Below are 12,210 nucleotides of genomic sequence, written 5' to 3'. Positions count from 1 at the left end.
ATTTTCATAAAACCATTCATCAATTGAAGGACATTTAGGTTGTTTCTATTGGGTTGCTGTTGTGACTATGGCTGAGCAAGTATTTGTGGTGTAGGCTGCTAAGTCCTTTGCTTATATGCTAAGGTGTGGTGTAGCTGGTTTGTATGGTTGATTCACGTTTAGCTTTTCCCTGTCTTGATGACCTCAGAGGCTGCGCCACTTTGCAATCCCACCAATAGTAAATGAGTGTTCCCCTTTCCCCACATCCTCACTGGGAATTTGCTGCCAGCTGTATTCTTTTCCCTCCCTCTCAAAGTTCACATTCTATAAAACAAGCAAATAAACAAACAAAACCAGGGCAATTTCTGTGGTTGATATATCAGACAGTCTGCCCACAACACAGCTCAGCCCATTCCCAATAGTAGAAGAAAGGCTAACCACCCCCCAGCCCTGTAGGAAAGGCATATCTTGACTCACTCCATATCTTATGTTTAAGCATGGGTACAACAGATTTCTTCTGGCTGCTCAGTGCTGCCTGGCAGAAAAAAAAAATGGTCCAGTGCTCACTTCTGCTTAGAGAAATATTCTTTGCTCTTTTGGACATTAGGCTTGATGCTATCACTGCTAGGTTTCCAGCCAGCTGAGCACACTTTACTACGTTTGTCTGTGAGCTGGAAGGCCTGGACTGGCCTCAGAGTCTCATCCACAGAGCGGCCAACAGGAAGATCATTTATAGTGATCTGGCGAAGGATACTTTTATCATCAATAATAAAGAGGCCCCTGGAAGAGATACCTCCATCAGCCTTTAACACTCCATAATCCTGAGCAATGGTACACTTGGGATCTGATACCAAGGGAATGTTCATAGGTTCCACTCCTCCTTGTTTCTTGGGTGTATTAATCGATGCCAGATGACAGAAGTGAGAATCCACAGAAACTCTAATCACTTGACAGTTGCGTCTCTTAAATTCTTCTTCCCTATTACTGAAAGCAATGATCTCCGTGGAGCATACAAAAGTAAAATCAAGAGGGTAAAAGAAAAACAACGTATTTTCCTCTGTATTCACTTAGGCTGATCTCTCTGAATTGAATTGTCCATCTGGCACAGCAGCTGTGGCTTTGAAGTTGGGGGCAGGATGCCCAATTTTTGCATTTCCTGAATACATCTTGCTATCAGCAGGGTCCAGCCACAGGTCTCTGAGACAAGAAGGCAGGAAGATGACTGCCAGTTGTATTCTTGATCTCAGCCACTCTGAATGGGGTAAGATAAAATCTCAAAGAAGTTTTGACTTGCACTTCTCTAATGACTAAGAATTGTGAGCACTTTCTGAGATATTTCTTAGCCATTTTGTTTCTTTTTTAAATGCAGTGGTTTCATGTTATTTATATAACATATACTGATCATATTTTCTCCTCCCCTAGTCCTCTCCCAGAACCTTTTCACATTCTTACCTCCCTCCCATCCAACCTCTCTCTCTCTCTCTCTCTCTCTCTCTCTCTCTCTCTCTCTCTCTCTCTCTCTTTCTCTTCCCCTCTCTCTCTTTCCCTCCTTCCCTCCTTCTCTCCAGGTCAGCAGCCCTGGATTTGCCTGTGACCAGGTTGTTCAGAGAGGTAAATGGCTTAGACAGTGTTGTCCTACTAGCTAGGATCCTGATCCAATCTCTGTCCCTCCTTACTACATAACAGACACCTCCCGCCTCTGTGACCTACAGGCTCCGCTGTTCTAGGCAGCAAAGGGTTAACCAGTAGCCACCTTTCCACCAGACAGCTGGTGCTTCCCTTCCAGAAGAAATCCTGCTCCTGGATTCATGAACAAGCCTATCCTAGTTCTTCCACACGGGTCAAGCAATTTGGTACATGTGACCTTTGTTTGAACAAAGGTCTGGTCCACAGGACAGCTCATGCAGCATCGGAGCTTGCCACCGATGCTCACTGACCTCCTCATCATCTGAGCAAACTGGCAGTGTGGGAGTCATCAGGCAGACAAGAAAATGGAGCAGGGTAGGGAGCAGAGGGGGGAAGACATTAACAGTTTCTATTTTTTACTATGAAAAGAGATTTTTTTGACACATTAAGTAAAAGAATTTTAATTCATTAGCACATGCGGGGCGGGGGAAAAAGAAAGGGGAAAAAAAAGACCAGTTTTCCTGAAGCAGCTCCTCTCTGCTCCAAGGTGCCTTTTGGTGAGATAAATGGCATAGTCTTTACCCTAGCTTTTCTCTCCCCTCAGCATCTCAAAAACAGAATTTTTTTTTCTATTCAAACAAACAAAACATGGCACAAGGGGATTTCAAGTCACACAGTGATTGTAGATGTGCACATGTGTGCATACACACACCACTACATATTCCCACACACACTGACCCCCAGAACACACTGCTTTTGCCACTTTGGAGGAAGACGCTCCTCTGCTACTATGTACACACATGAAGATGCTTGCCCACCTTTCAAAGTGTGGAAATTGGATCTAAAACCAAGCACTGTATATTTATATATAATTATAATTTATATATAATATATATATTGGGTTTTCGAGACAAGGTTTCTCTGTATAGCACTGGCTGTCCTGGAACTCACTCTGTAGACCAGGCTGGACTCAAACTCAGAAATCTTCCTGCCTCTGCCTCCCAAGTGCTGGGATTAAAGGCGTGTGCCACCACTGCCTGGCTTATTTATTTATTTATTTTTATTCTTCTCATACAATAAATCCTAACCATGTACACTTCCCCTCTTCCCTAGATCCACTCTCCTCCTCCCTTCCCCTTCAGGAAAGAGCAAGCCTCCCTGGGATAGCAACCAAACACAGAATAACAAGTTAAAGTAAAACAAGGCACAAACCATAATATCAAGGCTGGGTAAGGCAACCCAGTAAGAGGAAAAGGGTCCAAGAGCAAGCAAATGAGTCGAAACACATCTTTAGCCCACCATTTGGAAGACAGAGGCAGGTAGATCTCTGAGTTTGAGGCCAGCCTGGTCTACAGAGTGATTTCTGAAAGTCATTTTAAAAAAAATCCCAATTACTACCTCCAACTCCATCCTCTCCTCAGAGTCCCTCCTCTGTCCCTCCCATCTCTCCTTCTCCTCTGAGAGGGTAGGCCCACCACTGGGTATCTTTCCACCCTGGCATATCAAGTCTTTGCAGGGTTAGGCACATCCTCTCCCCCTGAGGACAAACAAGGCAGACCTGTTGGGGAGTGGATTCCATAGACAGGCAACAGCTTTAGGGACAGCCCCTGCTCCAGTTGTTGGGGAACCCACATAGAAACTGAGCTATACAACTGCCACATATGTGCCAGGGGCCTTGGTCCAGCCTGTGTGTGCTCTTTGGTTGGTGGATCAGTCTCTGAGCGCTCCCCAGGGTCCACGTTAGTTCACTCCTTTGATCTTCCTTTGGAGTTCCTGTTTCCTTAGCTTTCGATATGAAAGTCATTTTAAAAGAGCTTTGTGGTTCCACCAGAACAGATTGGACTAAACCACTCAGCTTTAGAAATTTATTAACTAATCTATATTCTTTCTTCCATCCAATCTTTGACGTCTTCGTATCCACTTGATTTCATAAAATCCAACTTGAATAAACTTAAAAGTGTCTGGAAGGTTAAACTGGAGGGTAAACTCTGTGACTTTTCTGACCAAAGCTATGAATTTACTTTAAAAACCTTCATTGCTTATGACCAAGTAATCACACTCTAAGAAGACCTTCTGGAACAGGTCATATAAGTGTGCAAATGTTTATATACAGGAAATTTATAGTAGCAAAATAAAACAAGTGGAACGATATCTAAAACAAATAAGTACAGTTTTCTGAGCAATGATACACTTCTATAAAAAAAAAACAATACAAAGCCCGCAAAAGTGATAACGTTAGCATAGAATAATGTCAATTAAAAATTAGCTGCTGACATAGGATGGGAGGGATGTATGTATCTCAGAAACACGTACGTCAGCATCAGGAAAGATCTGGCAAGACAAACGTGAAGGTATTCACAGTGGGTTATTGTTCATTCGTGTAAATGCACATGATATACATTCCAGTTGCTTATCCTGCTATCTATATTTTTCATTAGACAAATTATTGCCTCAAAAATCATGAAAAAAAATTTTAAACTAAACTAACTTTTCCACCTCTGATATCGCTTCGATCATTGTGCTTCCCTCTCCTCACTACGGCAAAACCACTCGCTACCGCGTCAGATACGTTAGTGTTAGAACAAGCTTCCGGAACCAGAACCGGAACCAGAACCGAAACCAGAACCGGAACCACCGACTCCGAGCTTGTGACTAACGCTAGAGCGCCCTAGCGCTGGACCTATGCTTCCAAAACCCCTTGTTAGGATTCTTTATAACTACTGGCACAGTTATTTGAAACACATTTACTTCACTCTTTTCTTTATTCTTTCCTGAGTAATAAAGGAGGAAGACAGGAGTCCTGGAGAGTCTGATCTTTATTTGACGGGGTTTTCATTTTTGTGAAAATTTTAAAGCATAGGTGTAGAAAGAACAAAGAATCATCTTTGGTCAGCATGTTACTTGAGTCATTTGAGAGTGGCCCAAAGCACCTTGAACCCCAGTAAACCAGATAACAGCTGGCCAGCAAGTATGACTCACCAGCCAGGAGGCTCAAACCTGGGGGTCCCCCTCAGCAAAGGTTGAATGGTGGTGTTCGAGAACGACGGCAAGACTAGTTCGTTTAATCAGAAAGCTCGAGGCGATGCTTGGAGTTTGATATGGATCATTCCAGCCTCTGAAATCGATCACTACGTATTGACTGAGTGCTGTTTGCTAGGCTTTGGGCTAGGCATTTTGGGAGATGTGCAATGAACATTCTGTCCTCCTCAATTATGGCCACAAGCCCATGGGTAACAAAGTGGGAACTGTCTGGATGCAAACAATGTGAGTAAAAGGAATTCAGAGACAGGACACCCTGAGGGCAGTAAGACCAGGAGGGCTTCAGACAGGAGTAAGACATAAGCTGGAATCAAGAACAGAAAATACTGCTTTCTGAGAAACCAAGAGGGTATTAGGAAGATACTAGCTACAACACACCCAAATGCCAACACTTTACACTATAGCTGACAGAGCAGTCGGGCTGGGGGCTGACTTGCTCTCTCTATGCAGTTCTTCAGGGTCACAGCTGCCAAGGGTTCTGCTCTCTCTCATACATACTCTTCAAGGCCACCTAGGGCCTCAACTTAAAGCCAGCAACTAGAGAAAAGATGGCCTAGGATCTCAGAAGAATGTTTATGTAGTCCAGGGATGCCATCAGCTCAGGTCACTTGTCACACATGCCTTTGGCCTAAGTAAGCAAATGGCCCCACCCAAATAACTAGTTACAGAATTGTAAATAATGGAAAATTCCACAGCTTTGTATACCTACCCACTTGAGCAACTATTCAACGCTCAATACAGAAATTTGGGTTTCATAAGAACAACAACAACAAAAAAAAAAACTGGGTTGAAAAACCCTCTGTAGTGTCCCTGTCTTCCCAGAGGGAAATATCTCTAAAAACCCTTTGAGCTGCTTTCAGCAAAACCGCACTGTCCATCAGACATACTGGGCACTTACAGCCAGAAGGAACTGGCACCCTGGAGCTGGGGTGGTCACCTCTGTCCTCACATACCTGGGAGCTGTGGAGAACTAGACAACTAGACAAAAAAGTCATTCATCCTTCTTGGACTCCTGGGCAGAGGAGCTTTAGAAAACACCGTCAAATGTGACAAAGATCATGCAAATTAAAAGTAAAATTATGGAGGGAGATAGCTCACTCTTCTCAAGTGCGAAGACTTGGGTGATTCTCAGAAGCAATATAATGATGCTGGGTGTGCTTATAATCTCAGCACTTATAGACAAAAATAGATCTGTAGAGCTCACTGGCCAGCTAGTCTACCCTAAATCATAAGCTGTACACACACACACACACACACACACACACACACACACACACAAACACGTGCACACACACATGAATGCAAGCACTCACATATGCACACACATATGTCTGTCAAATTGGTAAAGACTTTGGTGAAAGTCAACCTATTAGGATGATGTTACTCTAATATACTCTAATACTCTGATGTTACTCTAATTATCTATAAGGTTTGTGATGTTCTATATCTCTTACTGCTCAGGTTTGCATAATAGGAAAGGTGCCCATTTCATCCTTAAGTATTTATCGACTGCTTAGTACCTATTAGATACTGAAGTCCAGCTTTAAGGAATATGGCAGTCTGTGCCTCTCAGATTTTCTACCAAGGGTCTCCAGAGTTGAGACCTATGACTCAGCTACCTTTTAGATAGACACAGATACTAATGCCCTGAGAGGAGAAAGGTGGCTGGCAGCCATCTCACCTTACATGTCTGAGGTGCTACAGATCTCCATGTCTGCTAGCCATGAGGCTAGGCTGTACCATGGCATGCTGCTCTCCAGCTCCCTCATGGGATTTACTTGCAGCTATGGAAATGACTAGCCATAGAACCCTGACAATAGAGACACAGGGAAGCTCACAATGGAGAACTGTAGCATTCATGCAGCTTTGACTTTCGTTTGCTATAGCTATCTGCAAAGCAGCTCTCCAAGTACTTTTGGACTTTTGATGGAACATAGGAATTTCAAAGATAAATATGGCTTTGAAATATAAATATTTATATGAATTGCTTAAGAAAAATTCTCTTTTTAGTAAGAATATATTCTAAGATAAGAATATATAATTAAATATGCATGTATATTTACATAGTATGCTTTATTATTTATATATTATACATTTATTCTAACATACCTAACATACAAAAATTCTGAGTAAGAACTAGTTCAAGCAGCCCCTGACTTTTATGTTATAAAACAGATGAATATAATAGAGGCCAGAAGTGTCACTTGGAAAATATAGAGATTTTAATAACTTATAAACAATGAGAAATGGTTTTTCTTGTTGCCCAAACAGGTTGCAGATAAGTCCCACAGTAAGTCAAACAATCTATGAATGATGGCTACTTCTTAAAAAAATCATGGTCTCACTTCTAAAGGTGGTGTTGCCTCTGAATGTCTTTTCAAGATTTCACTTTTTATAGTAATGTTCTTAATTGTTGACATTATAATACAATTACATAAGTCCCCCTTCTCTTTCCTGCCTCTGACTCTTCCCATGCATTATCCCTTGCTCTCTCTCAGACTCATGTTCTCTTTCTATAGTTGTTGTTATATATTGATAGATTATCCTTAAATACATAGATAGAACCTGCTCAATTACTCTCTCTCTCCCCCCTCTCTCTCTCTCTCGGATGACCACTTCGTATTGCATAACCAACTGGGAAGGCTCTTCTCTGAGGAAGCCCATTTCTCCCAGTTTTAGCATTCTCCCATTGCTCATAGCTTTTTGTCTAGGGTTGAGGCACCAGACGCCTTTCCTCCTCCATGGTAGCATGTGCACTGATGTCATCATTATCCATGCATTGTATAGTCAGCCATGTTGATGAGACTTCATGAGTGTAGCTTCTCTGACATATTTAGGAATCACAATCTCAAAGCAAACTTCCAGTTCCTCTGGCTCTTACCATCTCTCTCCCCTTCTTCTTACACTAGGATCACTAAGCCTTAGGTGCAAGAATTGTGTTTATGTATCAGTTTGGACTGACCACCACATGATCTCTTGTTCTCTGCATTTTGATCAGTTGTGGGAGATTTGTCACAGCCTCCATCTGTTGCAAAGAGAAATCTCTTTGATAAGAAGGAGGAGCTACACTTATCTGTGAGTATCAGAATAAATATTCAGCATGTTGTTAGTAATTATGCTAAATACCCTTCACCTCAGGTTAATTCATCCTTTGCTCCTCTGTAAGTCCCTTGTAATCTAAAAAGAGGAAGTGTAGAAAAAACTTAAGGGCAATTTAGAAAACGTGTAAGGGCACCATGTGGGGAGCATCAAAGAGGGGACTAGCAAGTGATTTGAAGGGGAAATGGTAAAAATAAGGGAGAGATGAGAAATACAGAAGGAAGGTAGAATAGCAGGAAGGATGCCTGGAAAAGCCATACACAAGCATTCCATCTATCAGTCATCTGTCTGGATGAGTGAAGTAGAAGCTGTAGGTTCTCCTCCAAGATTCATGATTTCGCTATCAACTAGTTGGCTGGGTTTCCAGTACTGGGAAAGGTTTCCCACTTAGTGAGCAAACCTTAAGACTAATTAGAGAGCTGTTGGTTATAGGCAGGGTATATTTAGCCATACTGTACATGCTGGTTGTTATTGGGATTCGTTGGTGTCATATCTGAGTGGGATTGTTGTTTGCCGCCCTTCTTTGGAAACTTGTATGGCACTTTCTGGTACAATGAAAATCAGTATTTATCAGTTCCAGGACAGGGGTCTCTAGGCCCTGTACCTGAAGTTCATAGTGTCTCAAGAAACAGATACTTAACTTCTACCTCTGAGAAGTAACAAAGGGCAATAGCAATAGGCTATGTGTTTGAGAAATCATTTGAACAACCCTAACCAACAAGTCAAAAGAGGGCTTCTCATGCCTGGCATTTGTTTTTTTGTTGGACAGTCTATGGCTCTTGAGGAGACCATTGTCAGTCCAGTAGAAATATTTCATTTAAATTATATGTGTGAATGTACATACAGACTTATGAATTATATGTTATGATAGATAGATAGATAGATAGATAGATAGATAGATAGAGATAGACAGACAGACAGACAGACAGACAGACAGACAGATAGGATGATAGATAAATACATTAATAGCTAGAGGATAGATGACAGAATGATTAATGATAGATAGATAGATAGATAGATAGATAGATAGATAGATAGATAGATAGATAGACAGATGGATGATTGATAGACAGACAGATGACTGATAGATGGAATGCTTGTGTATGGCTTTTCCAGGCATCCTTCCTGCTATTCTACCTTCCTTCTGCATTTCTCTTCTCTCCCTTATTTTTACCATTTCCCCTTCAAATAACTTGCTAGTCCCCTCTTTGATGCTCCCCTCATGGTGCCCTTACACGTTTTCTAAATTGCCCTTAAGTTTTTTCTACACTTCCTCTTTTTAGATTACAAGGGACTTACAGAGGAGCAAAGGATGAATTAACCTGAGGTGAGGGCTGGGAGAAAGTGACCCAATTCAATTTTAGCCTCTAGACACCCATAATTTTTGAAATTGAGATTTAGAAGATAGAAAATCATAGGCAGGTGTAGTGCACAGATCTGTAATTCCAGTACTTATGTCAGACAATGGGTCCGATTATAAGAGGATTCCAAGTACTGAGCCATCCTGAGCTCTAGAATAAGATCCTGTAATAAAAAAGAAAGAAAGAAAAGAAAATTTAAAAGCAAACAAACAGAGAGTAAGTAAACCACATGAAAAGATTAAGCAACAGCACTGGCTAGCAATTATTATTTACTTTCTCCCTGGAGATTCACTGTTTCCACGTGGCATTAAACCCCATTACAAGCCTAGGAGTGGGCATTATCACCTCCCTTCATAAGTTACTCTGTCAGTGAGTGGCATTTGGCTCCACACCAAAGTCCATCTGATGCTAATCACCATTGCCTGTCCAGCATATAGCGATAAATGGCAGAGTGTTTCTGGGAAGCAGTGATGGGAATAAGGAGGGGGCCAAGATGCAAGCAAGAGGAAAGAAAAGGATCAGGTGGTAATAAGCCAATGTTTGATGAGCACACGTCACACATGAGGCATTCTGGCAGGTGTCTGCTATGAAGATGCCCAGCACATTCATTCTCTGGCCATCCCTGACAAGGATGTGGACTCAGTAGTTACTTAACTTGTTAAGCCAGGAACTGGGCACCGCCTGTACCTATTCTTTGTTCCTTGCCTTCCATTGCCAGTGACTTCAGCATGATTTGTTTTACATTCCATCTGAAGATATCCAGGTGCCTACTTCATACATGCCTGCATATATACATATACATACTGTATATAAAGCATTTGGCATAGCCCCTGGTATATAGCAAGTTGTTGGCCAATGTTTCTTATCATTATGATTGCCAGAATATTGAAATAAAAGTGAAATTCACTGGAGTCCTCAAATAGCTAAATCAAATAAGGGAAGTTGGGTGATGGGTTTTTGGACAACTGGTCTACTATCTTTCCCAACACACTGTGATTTTGGGAGTCTGTATTTTTCTTCATTTCAAATTCTATTGTCTTTGTATTTAAGTTTATAGGTCCTTCAAAACCTAAATTTAATAAGTTTTCAGGCATTATATCACAAGACAAGGTATCTTTTAGAGTAAGACTACACAGTAGAAATACAATATGATCCATATATGCAATTTTAGATATTTGTATCCAGTATATTCCAAACAATATCATGTCCACACACGTTAAATATAAAATTAATAACAGGGTTGCTTTGTTTTCTTTTGTTCAACCAAACCTTTAGTACATAGGGGTTTTTATTATATACTTGCAGCACATCTGACTTTGGACTAGCATAATTTTAGTAGTCCAAGGAGCCACATGAGGCCAGTGTTTCAGACATTTCACCTTTGGTGCAAGCTGATACTCTTCCTTTAAAAAGCAAAACATCCCTGGTATTAATTGTGGGTGGAGGGGTGGATCATTAGAGTGGCAGGTGGTCCCATGGTCTCTCTGCCTCCAGGGAATCTGGAAAGAAGGAATCTGTTTCTGCCTAAAGCACATCACAGAAATCCATCTAAGGCCCTGCTGATAATACATTCATAGAGTTTCACACCCCAGCACACAAACAGGCTCTGGCTAAACAGGCTTTTAAAGAAAATACCTTCAGGTTGTAATCACCCTCACCACCACCCACAACCCAGTTCACAGTCAACATACACAGGTACATCCCAACACTCCCATATAAATGAGCACCACAACACATACTTTCCCTGGTAATGACATGTTTCTGAATAATTTATTCCTTTTTTTAAGTTTCCTGAGCACCCACTATGTTCTAAGATGAATAAGGGATGGCTCCTGACTGACTTCAAAGAGGACCTAGGAGTATTAGACAAGACTTCTACTGGTCCTTTCTGGAATTTGAATCAGAATTGTCATGAATGTATCCCAGAATGCAATATATATACATAATTTTATATATATATATATATCCTTTTCCCTTTTAGGTACCCATTAGCTATCTGTATTCTCACAGAGGCCAAGACAAGAGGACATCTGTGTGTCAGTCACACAGCTGCTTGATGGTCAGACAAGGACAAGCTGTGTGGTCCCTGGCTGATTTCTTTCCAAAGCCAGACAAAGCCGGGAGGGGTTGTTGTTGCTACACTTAAATCACATTCCTTTATGGGGCCATGAGGAAAGATGTCCTCCACCTCACCTCACTTGATGATACAGGGAATTTTATCATCACACCATATGTTGCAAGGACCAAGTATAGCTTTTGTAGGGAAAAAAAAATACCCACAATATTGTTATTAGAGACTGAAAGAAAACTACCAATAAGCCCAGTTAGAGGTGGAACCAAATGACTAAATTGCTTTTCTTCACCCAATAGCACTTCCAGATGCTCATCAGGCTAGGGAGTATCTGGCTCAGATTTGCTGTACCACTTTATACTCCCAAGAAGATACAGCCTGTCGGGGAGGGGCATAGAGAGCTCGCACAGGTGGAATAGTATGTTGAGGGACATATTAGGAAATAGCATGTTGTGGTGGTTTGAATAGGAATAGCCCCCATACACTCATGTTTTTGAATGCTTGGCCCATAGGTAGGGTGCTTGGCACTCTTAGAAGGTATGGCCTTGTGGGAGTGGGTGTGGTCTTTTTGAAGGAAGTATGTCACTGTGCAGACAGGCTTTGAGGTCCATATGTTCAAGCTAGACCTATTGTGGTGCACAGTCATCTTCTGCTGCCTGCAGATCAAGATGTAAAACTCCCAACTCCTTCTCCAGCACCATGGCTATCTGCATGCTGTCATGCTTCCCGCCATGACAATAGCGGACTAAGCCTCTAAAACTGTAAGCCAACCCCAATTGAATGTTTTCCTTTATAAGAGTTACCACGAAACCAGATACACTGAAACTAATAGAAGAGAAGGTGGGGAAAAGCCTCGAATACTTGGGCACAGGGGAAAAGTTCCTGAACAGAACTCCAATGGCATATGCTCTAAGATCGAGAATTGACAAATGGGACTTCATAAAATTGCAAAGTTTCTGTAAGGCAAAGGACACTGTCAATAGGACAAAACGACAACCAACAAATTGGGAAAAGATCTTTACCAATCCTTCATCT

General features: G+C 41.6%; 1 pseudogene; it reads right to left on the bottom strand.

Annotated features, from left to right (window-relative positions):
* Positions 1–542: 542 nt before the first annotated feature.
* Positions 543–1,145, bottom strand: LOC114626794 (annotated as a pseudogene).
* Between the last annotated feature and the right edge of the window lie 11,065 nt (positions 1,146–12,210).

This window comes from Grammomys surdaster, unplaced genomic scaffold (assembly GCF_004785775.1).
Source record: "Grammomys surdaster isolate TR1022 unplaced genomic scaffold, NIH_TR_1.0 239, whole genome shotgun sequence".
Taxonomy (NCBI): Eukaryota; Metazoa; Chordata; class Mammalia; order Rodentia; family Muridae; genus Grammomys; species Grammomys surdaster.
This window is presented reverse-complemented; position numbering and strand designations above follow the sequence as displayed.